At 45.5% G+C, this 11,272-nt stretch overlaps 2 long non-coding RNA genes and 1 pseudogene across 2 annotated transcripts; 1 reads left to right on the top strand and 2 right to left on the bottom strand.

Moving 5' to 3' along the window:
* Positions 1 to 418: 418 nt before the first annotated feature.
* On the bottom strand, positions 419 to 2,002 carry LOC143983146 (RNA-binding protein with multiple splicing 2 pseudogene; annotated as a pseudogene).
* A 5,463-nt stretch (positions 2,003 to 7,465) lies between these two features.
* LOC143984401 (uncharacterized) lies at positions 7,466 to 8,403 on the bottom strand. Its single transcript, XR_013274833.1, has 3 exons — positions 8,270 to 8,403; positions 7,809 to 8,087; positions 7,466 to 7,710 (listed from the first exon to the last, which is right to left on the bottom strand). It is a non-coding gene; the product is annotated as an uncharacterized LOC143984401 (long non-coding RNA).
* Positions 8,404 to 8,815: 412 nt separating this feature from the next.
* Positions 8,816 to 10,118, top strand: LOC143984400 (uncharacterized). The gene is made up of 4 exons (XR_013274832.1): positions 8,816 to 9,053; positions 9,198 to 9,314; positions 9,497 to 9,775; positions 9,874 to 10,118. It is a non-coding gene; the product is annotated as an uncharacterized LOC143984400 (long non-coding RNA).
* Positions 10,119 to 11,272: the final 1,154 nt, after the last annotated feature.

Here is an 11,272-nt window from a genome sequence, read left to right as displayed (position 1 = left end):
TATGTTGTGTATTTCTGACAAACCACCAAATACAGTTATAAGATCAATATGAACACCAACTCCCGTGTTGTGCATTTCTGCTATGCTACAGGGTAAAATATGGAACACAAGACAATCCTTTCTGTCATGCACTTCTGTAGTGTAGTTCAGATAGAACCAACACTGAGAAAGGACACAAGCAACCTGCAGCATTGTGTTTTTCTGAAACAGAAAGCACCAACAAGCTTCAATCTTGAGTATTTCTTTTTTTTTTTTTTTTTCAGTTTTCAATTACTTTAATTTGTCAGAAACCATAGAGTTTCAAAAAAATTCACACATTAAATACATTATATTTTATCCAGTATCACATTCTTTTAGGATCATCAATAGCGAAACTGCTTCTCCAAACAGAAACCTTTCATAATAATGAAAATACATCAATACCAAGCAATAGGCTGCAACAAAACAAAATTGCACAATTGTTCATAGAGTACAGCAGACAAACCATACAGATTTGAGCTTTTTAACTGAACATTAACTTAGGACAGAATATATTCTTTTAATAATTATCACACAAACACATGATGCATAAATATCTCCTTATTAAACAAATTACAAAAATACTGGTACTTTTGTTCTGTTTCCCCATAGGTTTGCATTTGGCAAGGACAGACTATGTTAAAAAAACAAACAGAAGATTGAAAGTAGAGTTCAGTTTGCACTGTTTGAATTTGAGGTGGTAGACCAAACAGTACATTAAGCCAAGTTTTCATCACTGCATGACTAGATTCAGGGTCTCATTGCAGACCAGCTGAAATTGGTAAACAAGCAATAGAGATTTCAAACAAGCACACACACACACACTTAAATAGCTAATTCATGCCAGAAAGTCAACATGCGATGAAGGGAGATCTGTAGCATTACAGAACATAAAACATGGTCTGGCAATGGCAGTACCATGTCTAGCATGGTTTCAAGAGTCACATCCTGTTACTCCATTTGGACTTTAAGTTACCCACAGAGGCATATTTTCTGCAGAAAGACTGCCGAATAATTCATCTTAAGTAGCTGAAAAGTACTGTTATCACCCTTCCAGATTTGGAAGGCTTGGCCGAACATTCAGAGGCATCTGGAAAAGTACAATGTTTTACGAACACGTGTTCATTTCTGGCACATTACTTCATGGAGAGGAAAAAACCCAAAGAGCTTTTAGCAGAACTGACGAGACTTCCATCCTTGTTGAGTGGCTTCAGATGGAGGATACCAACGCATCTGTGCATGGAGGGCTGCTGCTGCAGCAGCAGCAGCTGCTGGGTATGTAAAAGCAGCATGTGGGATTGCTGGTGCCAGCTCTGTCGTGTATAGTGGATAGGGAGACCAGGCTTCTGGGGAGGCTGGGATAAGTGCAGCACCTGTTCGGTCATATGGATCTCGTTCAATGAAATGTGCTCCAAGTGCAGGGTGGAAGTTTGTGGGATTAGGTGTAGCCATTAATTTATTCTTAGCCATTTTTGTGTTGGCCTTTGCAAACTCTAGCCTTAAGGTCTGTGGGTTCTCTGAATCAAATCTGATGCCATTTAAGGAATTCTTTGCAGCTTCAGCCCCAGCTCTATTGTCAAAGGTAACAAAGCCTACAGGCTGTTTTGAGGTTAACTTGATCAATGATCCTTCATAACCCTTGAATGGTCGAAATAGCAAATAAAGTTCTCTGGGTTTAATGTCTATAGGTAGGCCACTGACAAAGAGGGTATGAACCTCTTCTTCCAGGTTATTATTGTTGTGCTCGCCGTCCGTCTTCAGGGTAGTCATTGTGTATAAACCAGCGGTGGAGTCCTCAGCAGAGTCCACGGTGGCGGGTGTTTGTCTCCTCTGCCGGTACAGAAAGTGTCTCCTCGTTCCCGGTGCTGCAAGTCTGGTGCGGGATGGAGCGGTGAGGTGCAGTCTGTGCGGGTGAGGTGGAGCGGGGTCTGTGAGTGCTGAGGGGGGGAGAGTGCAGAAGAGGAGGGCGGGAGGAAGGAGCTTTATACCGCAATCTTGAGTATTTCTGCTGTGCAACAACATAAAAGCAGACACTGAGGAAAAAGACAGATAAGTTTAGGGTTCCCACACCCGTGCGACCCAACCTGCGACTTGGGACTGCGAGACGCATGAGAAGTCATACACTATGGCTTCCAATGGGTACCATTTGTGTCTGTGCGACTCCAGCAGTCCCTGATTCCTGGATCCACAGACCTCAAGATTACACAGGTCGCAGGGAAAAAAATAGCAATTTTCAGGTCGAACAAGTAAGGGGTCCCCAATGCTGTGACTCCCTGGAGGATTGCAGCCAACAGACCCCTGCTGTGTATCCCTAAGATGCAGAAAGGTAGATCCATGAGAAACACTGCTCACTGCTTTGCCTGATATACAAACGATAAGGCAGTAAATATAGGACATACAGGACACAAACATTCAATCTTTGTGTATGTCTGATGTGTAGCAATATACCAATACTGAGCAGAGATGCCACCATCCTCAATGTGTCTCAGCTGAGCAGCAAAAACAAAATCAGAAAAAGACAAGCAATCTTCAGTGCTGTGTCCTTTCTGATATGCAGCCAATAAGGCAGTATATGCAAGACATAAAGGACAGACAACCTTCAATTTTGTATATGTCTGATGTGCAACAATATAACAATTCTGAATAGAGATAGCACATCCATATTGAAGTGATTTGGCCTTGCGACTCAACATGTCAAATCGCATGGCTAAAATCAGCACAACACCACTTTGTGGTGCTACACGGATTACCAAAGGCAGTATATGTACTACACCTGGCAGGGGTTCAATTTGTATTTCTGCTATGTAGCCCAACAAATTCGAACCATCAATTTTCACTGCTGCCTTTCTGATAAGGCAGTAATACAGGACACAAAACCTCACAGACCTTAATGCTGTATATGTCTGATGTGCAACAATAAAACACTCTGAATAGAGATAGCACATCCATATTGAAATGATTTGTCATGCGACTCAACATGTCAAATCGCATGTTTAAACTCGGCAGCCATTGCCGTTAATAGCACTGTCTGAATCAGCACAACGCCACGCAAATCAGGACCATCAGACTTCACTGCTGCCTTTCTGATAAGTAACCAACAAGGCAGTAAAACAGGACACAAAGCCCCACAGACAGACCTCAATCTTGTGTACGTCTGATGTGCAGCAATATAACCATTATGAGCAGAGATGTCACCAGACTCAATGATGTGCATTTCTGCTGTGCAGCACAAAACCAGAAAGTACAGACCACCTTCACTGTTGTATTTTTCTGATCTGCAGCCAAACAAAGCAGTACCTTTAGGATATAAAGGACAGCAAACAAGCTTCAGTGCAGTACATTTCTGATGTACAGCAATATAGCCCTTATGAGCAGAGATGTCACAAATCTCAATGTGTATTTCTGCTGTGCCACAAAAACATCCCAGCAAGGACAAACCTTCACTACTGAGGTCTACTGGTAAGCAGCCAATGAGGAGTCATGGTCTATCCCTTTATAAAATAACCAACAGGCAATTTATTTCATAGGCATAGCCTGGGCTGTAGATACTAAACCTTCACCACCAGTGAAGGAACAAATCCTAAAATGGTTGGACACCCTACTATTAGTAGTTGTTGTCCTACCTTACCTCCATAGACTGAGCAAACGCTAGCCAGCTCATACCCAGGTGGGGCTGATTAGCAACTAAAGTCTCAATGAGCACAGCCCTAGAGACCAATTTAAGACAGCCTCTAGAAGAGGTGGTTACCAATTTAGCCTGGGGGTAAATAGCTACTTGCAGGCTTCAAACAAGCAATTATGTAGCTCTTGCAAAGGTTTGCACAGAAAATCCTCACTTAAAAGGATGTAGGAAGCGATCTATGGTGAATCGCCCTTAGATCTGCCCCTGAGTGGATTGTAGCCCAAAACAAAAAAAGTTTCTACTTACCTCCTACACTATAATATAACCACAGTGTAAAGGTGGAGTGGGAGGTTGGAGCTTATGAAAGTTACCTATAGCAAGCAACCCCCAAAAAGAGGATCTGTCACAAGGGAACCCCTACTGTGCCACACAGAAGCTTGGTCCTTGCCCATCCTTGAATGTTAGGTCAGCTTTTAAGCATCATGAAGCAACTTCAGATTTCTAGCAGCTGGGCTAATAGGGCCGGTAACCTAGTGCACCTGCTGACCAGGGGAGCTTCTGAATCCACCAACCACTGCCCAATTAATAACTTGTTCAGTGGTATACCTGGCCTGTAAGTAACTTTGTATCTACCAGGTCCCCTCTGTATGCTATATTCATCCCAACTAATGTACCACAACTGGGCATGTAGGGAGAGGCTGGCAACCTACTGCTGCGATAACCACAGTGTCCCTGCTGTAAGAGGGAGCTGTGGCTGGTGGTTTTAGCAGTGGCGTCTGGGCTATTTGTTTTCTGACCCCAGGTTCTGCACTGCACCAGTCAGTATATACACAGGGAAGGGGGAGCAATGGCCTACCTACCTCTTTCCCATCTGAGGTGATTTAGGCACACTCGTTCCTCTGCACCACCTGTCCACCATACAGCGTCTCTGATGTAAGAGGGAGCTGCAGCTGGTGTTTTTAGCAGAAGCTTAAGGGCTATTTGAATCCAGACCCCAGGGGAGATATCAAATGCCCAGAAACCCTCTGGCTGGAATTGGGGATTTTGCAGCTAAATTCCCACGGCAAAAGGAAAGTACTCACCGTTGTCGTCTTCCTCTTGCTTTTCCATCCTTATGGTCCACACGCAAGGAGGATAGCCGCCAAAGTTCTCCCCCCCAACTGCTGTCCCCATAGGGAGGTGCCAGGTTAGGCTGTGTCCTGCACTGTACCAGTCAGTCTATATACATGGGGGGGGGCAATGCCTTCTGTTCCTCATTCCCATCTGAGGTGGTTAAGGCAGACATCCACTGTAGTAAACTGGTGCCTCCTCGCTCTAGCGAAAGGAGGATGTGGGTGCCTGCTCCTACTGACTCTCAGCCTTCCCTCCTGGGTAAGAACGCAGCCACCATTTTCCCGAAGTTTGTAAATGACGTGGGTGCTTGTTGCCACGCTCTCTCCGGCAGCCCACGCGAGCTACCGGGGACTCAGGAGTCGGGGACAAGATCCCCCTGGAAAGAACCGATGGCCAGCACCCCCGTCTGAACAGCCACCTGTACAGGTAAGGAGGGGAGACAGGATAATGGCCCCTGAAGTTCTGGGTACACCAATGTACCCAGGGTCCTTCAGCTCTCAGGGGGGCTCTTCCAATTTCTGCTGCCCCCCCTGAGGAAAAGATAGAGGAACCCCCCAGGAAGGACAAGAATATCCTACCAGACCCAGAGGCTTCCCAAGCTTGTGGTCCGGCTCCCAGGGGGAGACCACCAGCCCCAGGCTTCGGGTCATTTGGAAAAAAACAAACCGTTTCGCTGTGTAGGGAGAAACACAATCAAAAACTGAGGATCAAGGGGAAGGGTGGGGACTTAAAACAGCTGTCGATTGATTGTGTTTCCTGTAGGGAGGAGCCTCTCATCTCTCAGGTGTGCCGTCCTGGAAGATGACTTGAGAAAATCTCCTGCAGCCAAAATGAAGGAATTTTCCTTCCTGATAAGTTGAATTAGTCCTACAATGGAACTGATTCACATCTGGGGTAAGAATACCTTCTTCTGAATGATCTATTCAAAGTAGATCTTCTAATAGGCTAGGACCGCTATGCCTTGAGCCTTTAACATGGCTAAAGGAGGTGCCAGAATCCTTCAGAACACTCGTACTGCTGTGACTAAGCCGAATGGCAGTGCCACAATTGATAAAAATAATTTTAGAATATATATTCTATATATATATATATATATATATATATATATATATATATATATATATATATACACACACACACACACACACTTTTTATATAGCAGAGATTTCTGGAAACTTTGGCACATGGAGATATGCAACTCCCCTCCTTGCAGGATGAACACAGATGATCAACTTATGAAAGGATCGGATGTTTAAATGCCAATTCAGATCTCCGAGATCTAGAATGGGTCTTACCTCTCTGCTTGGCTCTGGGACCTTTAAAAAGGTTTGAGACAAAAACCCCAGTTCCACTAAGGGAAATTCTGATATCACTGACTGGGATAACAGCTGATCCAGAGCCCAGAAAGAGACACTTCTCTTCTTTCTCTTTTTCTTTTCTGGAACCTTAGGAGCATTCTTTGAGGAGATTGACACTCTTGCATAAGACTTCCACATCAGCAGCCCCAAGGACCCCACAGGCAGCACCCAAACAGGACCCCAACCCCTCGGATCGAAAGCCGACAGTCATCTGGGCTCTTGAAACTCTAGATGTAACCTAGAGAAGAAAATCGCAGAAATCACTCTGCTCTTAACATTGTTCCTGCCAGACTTTGAGAATCGCAGAACCTTTCCCCTCACTCAAACAAATGGTGGTGCTCCTTCATGAGAAGGCCTTAGCATTCTGCTTGATGAGCTTTCTGCCCCCAAGATCCTAGTGCTGCCCCTGGGAACTTTCTCCTGAACCTGACGATTGAGACAGTCGAGACTTCCTAAAGGCAGATACCCCAGGCATAGGAGAAGCTACATGATTAAGGGACACAGACTGGCTAAATGTTTTCACCTGGTGCTTCGGCTGACCAATATCTCAGCCATGGACCTCTGCAAAAATGCACTAGTCCAAGTATAAGCCATAGGGGTTAAATGATGGAGTCCTTCATAGCATCTGTGAGACACTGTGTGTCAAATACACCAGCCCCCTGCTGGGTCTGCTGATCAGGCAGAACTTTCAGGTATCTCACACCTGTTCCTTAACCCCTTGGAGTCCACATTCCAATGCATTGGCTTGACTCAAAATGTGCTCCACCACAATAGTGGAGCAGACGTTAAGGGGTTAATGGACTGAACTTCTTCAATTGCAGCAAAGAACTACAAAAGATATCTTGCTTTAAAAGGAAAATCCAACCTTAACTTGCTGGATCCTTTACCATCAGTGCATTATCCAATGGGCATGTGAGACTCTGCTCACTGAGGTGATTGCAGCATTAATAGCTGGAACCCCCCATTTCTTTCAGAAAAATTTTCCCATTCAGAATACATAGCTATGCATTTTTAGTGCTTTTTGCATCTTGCAGATTTGTACTACAGAACTTGTTCCATAGGACACCATGTTGAATGGACTTCCAGGTGATACCTCAAGAGCCTGTGGCAAGCAACAAAAGGGTTAAGCAAAGGAGTAGACTAACACCTGACTTGTGCGGCTACTCCCTGTTAGGATCCTCTGAAGAGGAATTTGAACATTTTCTCATCCTGAGAAGCTGAAGAAGACCCTTCTCCACTAGATTCCTCAGAAGTGGAATCATCAGTTCCCTCCCGATCCTCTGAGGGGTTGATGCGGAAAGGGTGCCTCAGCGGGACTTTAAAGGGGCAGGACAAATATTTAGTAGGCAATATCTTACTTTAAAACAAATATTTTTATTTTACTACAAGTAAAATCAAAGGGGTAGTTATATGGGCAAACTAGGAGCCCAAATGGTAGAAGGAATATAAATGAATGTGTGGATACAGAAAGCAAAAAACAGGATGCAAAATACAATAAACACAAAGAGCACAATACAGGTGAAAATTCCTATTCCGACGCGTTTCGAGTGTTTCAAACTCTTCCTCAGGGAAATGGATCAGCAAACATATAATATCAATCTACAAAAAAAGGAGATAACATAAGATGCGTGGCTAAATACAAAGGTTATAGTCACTGTAGCATACTAACATTGAATAAAAGCTAGGGTTGTACTGACCCTGTATCAGAAGCTCGATACGTCATAAATGCATCCATAATTATACATAGTTAAAAACAATGATGGACCTCAGGAGAACAAGAAGGGGGGGATGTTTTTTGTGCTGCCTTTTATCTCCTCGCATCCGTCGAAGGAACCAGGAGGTGGAGAGAGACTCTGATCCTTGAAAAATTGCTCCCGCCCTGGATGGAAGGCTCACGGCCTTGAGTAAGGAAAATGGGGGTTCACCCAACAGAGGGCGTCACTGGAGGTCCCTCACAAAACCCGCGGGGGGGTAATCTAAAAAGGGGTACATAGGATGTAAATAAGATTGAAAGGAGATTGAGATAAAAGTAAGTAATGTGTATATACATATTATGTATAAACTGGTTAAGCTCAAACAGGTCAGCATAAAATGAAATGATTGACTGGGTATGGCCTCTCCTTGAGCAATTGGAGTAGTAATAAGGGAGTAAGATTACCTGGAAAGCCACTGAAGAATTTGTAGAAATATATTGCTGGAAAAAGCTGGTGGTGGTAAATGACGGACACAGCGCTCAGATCGAAGCACATCTGGTGTTTCAAATAGGCAAGTGGGTCTGGAAATAGTTGTTGTAAATAGTGAATTAGGGGAAGGGGAAAAAAAAAAAAACGGGGGGGGGGGGGGCCTGGGTGGCAAGCCAGTACAATTGAGGTATGGTACAAGGGTATGATGGGGATGAGTAGTCAAAACCAGAGGCTTACCTTGAGTAGAGCAGCAGTGTGTGTGTCAGTGTGGCCTGAAGTCTCAGCCAGACTGACAGGGTGGAAAGCCAGCCTTTTAAAATGAAGGAGGGTGGGAGTGGCTAGGAGGTAGGGAGGGATAGTGACGCCCCCCGAGTCGGTGGCGCGGGAGCCCGCCCCCTCCGCATGTAATGTGCGGTAGATGGAGGGGGGCGTATCCCAGTGCCGATTAGGGGGAGGGGAAGCTCCCCTTTGACAACGGGAGTTTTTTTTTTTTTTTTTTTTTTTTTTGGCAGCCACTCCCGTTGTCAAAGGGGAGCTTCCCCTCCCCCTAATCGGCACCGGGATACGCCCCCCTCCATCTACCGCACATTACATGCGGAGGGGGCGGGCTCCCGCGCCACCGACTCGGGGGGCGTCACTATCCCTCCCTACCTCCTAGCCACTCCCACCCTCCTTCATTTTAAAAGGCTGGCTTTCCACCCTGTCAGTCTGGCTGAGACTTCAGGCCACACTGACACACACACTGCTGCTCTAATCAAGGTAAGCCTCTGGTTTTGACTACTCATCCCCATCATACCCTTGTACCATACCCCAATTGTACTGGCTTGCCACCCAGGCCCCCCCCCCCGTTTTTTTTTTTTTTTCCCCTTCCCCTAATTCACTATTTACAACAACTATTTCCAGACCCACTTGCCTATTTGAAACACCAGATGTGCTTCGATCTGAGCGCTGTGTCCGTCATTTACCACCACCAGCTTTTTCCAGCAATATATTTCTACAAATTCTTCAGTGGCTTTCCAGGTAATCTTACTCCCTTATTACTACTCCAATTGCTCAAGGAGAGGCCATACCCAGTCAATCATTTCATTTTATGCTGACCTGTTTGAGCTTAACCAGTTTATACATAATATGTATATACACATTACTTACTTTTATCTCAATCTCCTTTCAATCTTATTTACATCCTATGTACCCCTTTTTAGATTACCCCCCCGCAGGTTTTGTGAGGGACCTCCAGTGACGCCCTCTGTTGGGTGAACCCCCATTTTCCTTACTCAAGGCCGTGAGCCTTCCATCCAGGGCGGGAGCAATTTTTCAAGGATCAGAGTCTCTCTCCACCTCCTGGTTCCTTCGACGGATGCGAGGAGATAAAAGGCAGCACAAAAAACATCCCCCCCTTCTTGTTCTCCTGAGGTCCATCATTGTTTTTAACTATGTATAATTATGGATGCATTTATGACGTATCGAGCTTCTGATACAGGGTCAGTACAACCCTAGCTTTTATTCAATGTTAGTATGCTACAGTGACTATAACCTTTGTATTTAGCCACGCATCTTATGTTATCTCCTTTTTTTGTAGATTGATATTATATGTTTGCTGATCCATTTCCCTGAGGAAGAGTTTGAAACACTCGAAACGCGTCGGAATAGGAATTTTCACCTGTATTGTGCTCTTTGTGTTTATTGTATTTTGCATCCTGTTTTTTGCTTTCTGTATCCACACATTCATTTATATTCCTTCTACCATTTGGGCTCCTAGTTTGCCCATATAACTACCCCTTTGATTTTACTTGTAGTAAAATAAAAATATTTGTTTTAAAGTAAGATATTGCCTACTAAATATTTGTCCTGCCCCTTTAAAGTCCCGCTGAGGCACCCTTTCCGCATCTACCATTAACTGGGATGTGGGTCAGGCCATCTCCAGACCATTTTCAGCACTTACCCTCCTCCTTTGATCCTCTGAGGGGGGATTCCTCTCCTTTATCCCAGAGTTCCTCACTCTGAGGGTCCTGGGTGACAGAGGGGGGCCTAGTGTGTTTTCTTCCACTGAGTGAACATGTGATTAAGGCCACTAATCTTTCCTCTAAACCGTTTATGGTTGAGGAAAAAACCTCCATTGTAATGTGCACAGGGGCTGAAGTGCCAGAAGCAGCTGCAGCCCCTGACCCCGATGGCTCTCCCTGGCCAGCCTCCCCGGGTTCTACAGGGGTTGCAGAGGGGGGGGTCCTTCGAGCCTAAAGGGGACCCCTTAGAGCCCCTTTTCTTCAGGGTACTTGTACCTCTTAGTGCAAAGCAACAAAAGGTAGAGGTACCACACAAAAAAATGCACTGACTGCTAAGCCCTGTAGTTCAGCAACTGCCACTGCTACTTAAGACTCAGTCTGGTGCCTAGGTAAATGCTGCCTAGGAATGCCTGTGTCTCCCACACTCACATGCGTCTGTCAGCTCTGTGTCCCTCCATAGGCTGTGTGTATCTGAAAAAGTGTGAACTTTAAAGCCTGTGTAGCCTGGTGCTTCGCCAACACCCCCCCCCCCGGCCACTTCCTCCACAAGCATTTCCCGCGCGAGCAGAGGCTCCAACCCTGCTGGCAAGCATGGAGGAAAGGCTGGGACAGACGAGAGGGAAGGGCCGGTGGATGTGAGGCTGCTGTAATGGCGGTGGTGGACGGCGGCGGGTGGTGGAGTATTTTACCGCTCTCTGCCCAGGCCTGTCTCAGCCCCCGTAATCCATGGAGGGAGAATCCCAGAAGGAAAAAAAACCCTTAGCTTCATCCTTCCTGGAGAAGCATAAAGCGTAGACAGCAGCAGACAGACAAGGCATGAAAAGGTATGTGCTCTTGGCAGCCCCTGGTGGTGACTATAGACATAGCATACATTTACTTAAAAGGAGAAAACCTACTACCGTGTTTCCCCGATAGTAAGACACCCCCGATTGTAAGACGTATCGGGTGTTTCAGAGGGGTCGGCTAATATAAGCC

Source organism: Lithobates pipiens, unplaced genomic scaffold (assembly GCF_037356315.1).
Source record: "Lithobates pipiens isolate NorthernLeopardFrog02 unplaced genomic scaffold, aLitPip1_a1.2 Scaffold_16, whole genome shotgun sequence".
In the NCBI taxonomy this organism is placed as follows: domain Eukaryota; kingdom Metazoa; phylum Chordata; class Amphibia; order Anura; family Ranidae; genus Lithobates; species Lithobates pipiens.
Note: the sequence above shows the minus strand (reverse complement) of the source record. Positions and strands in the feature narration are given on the sequence as shown.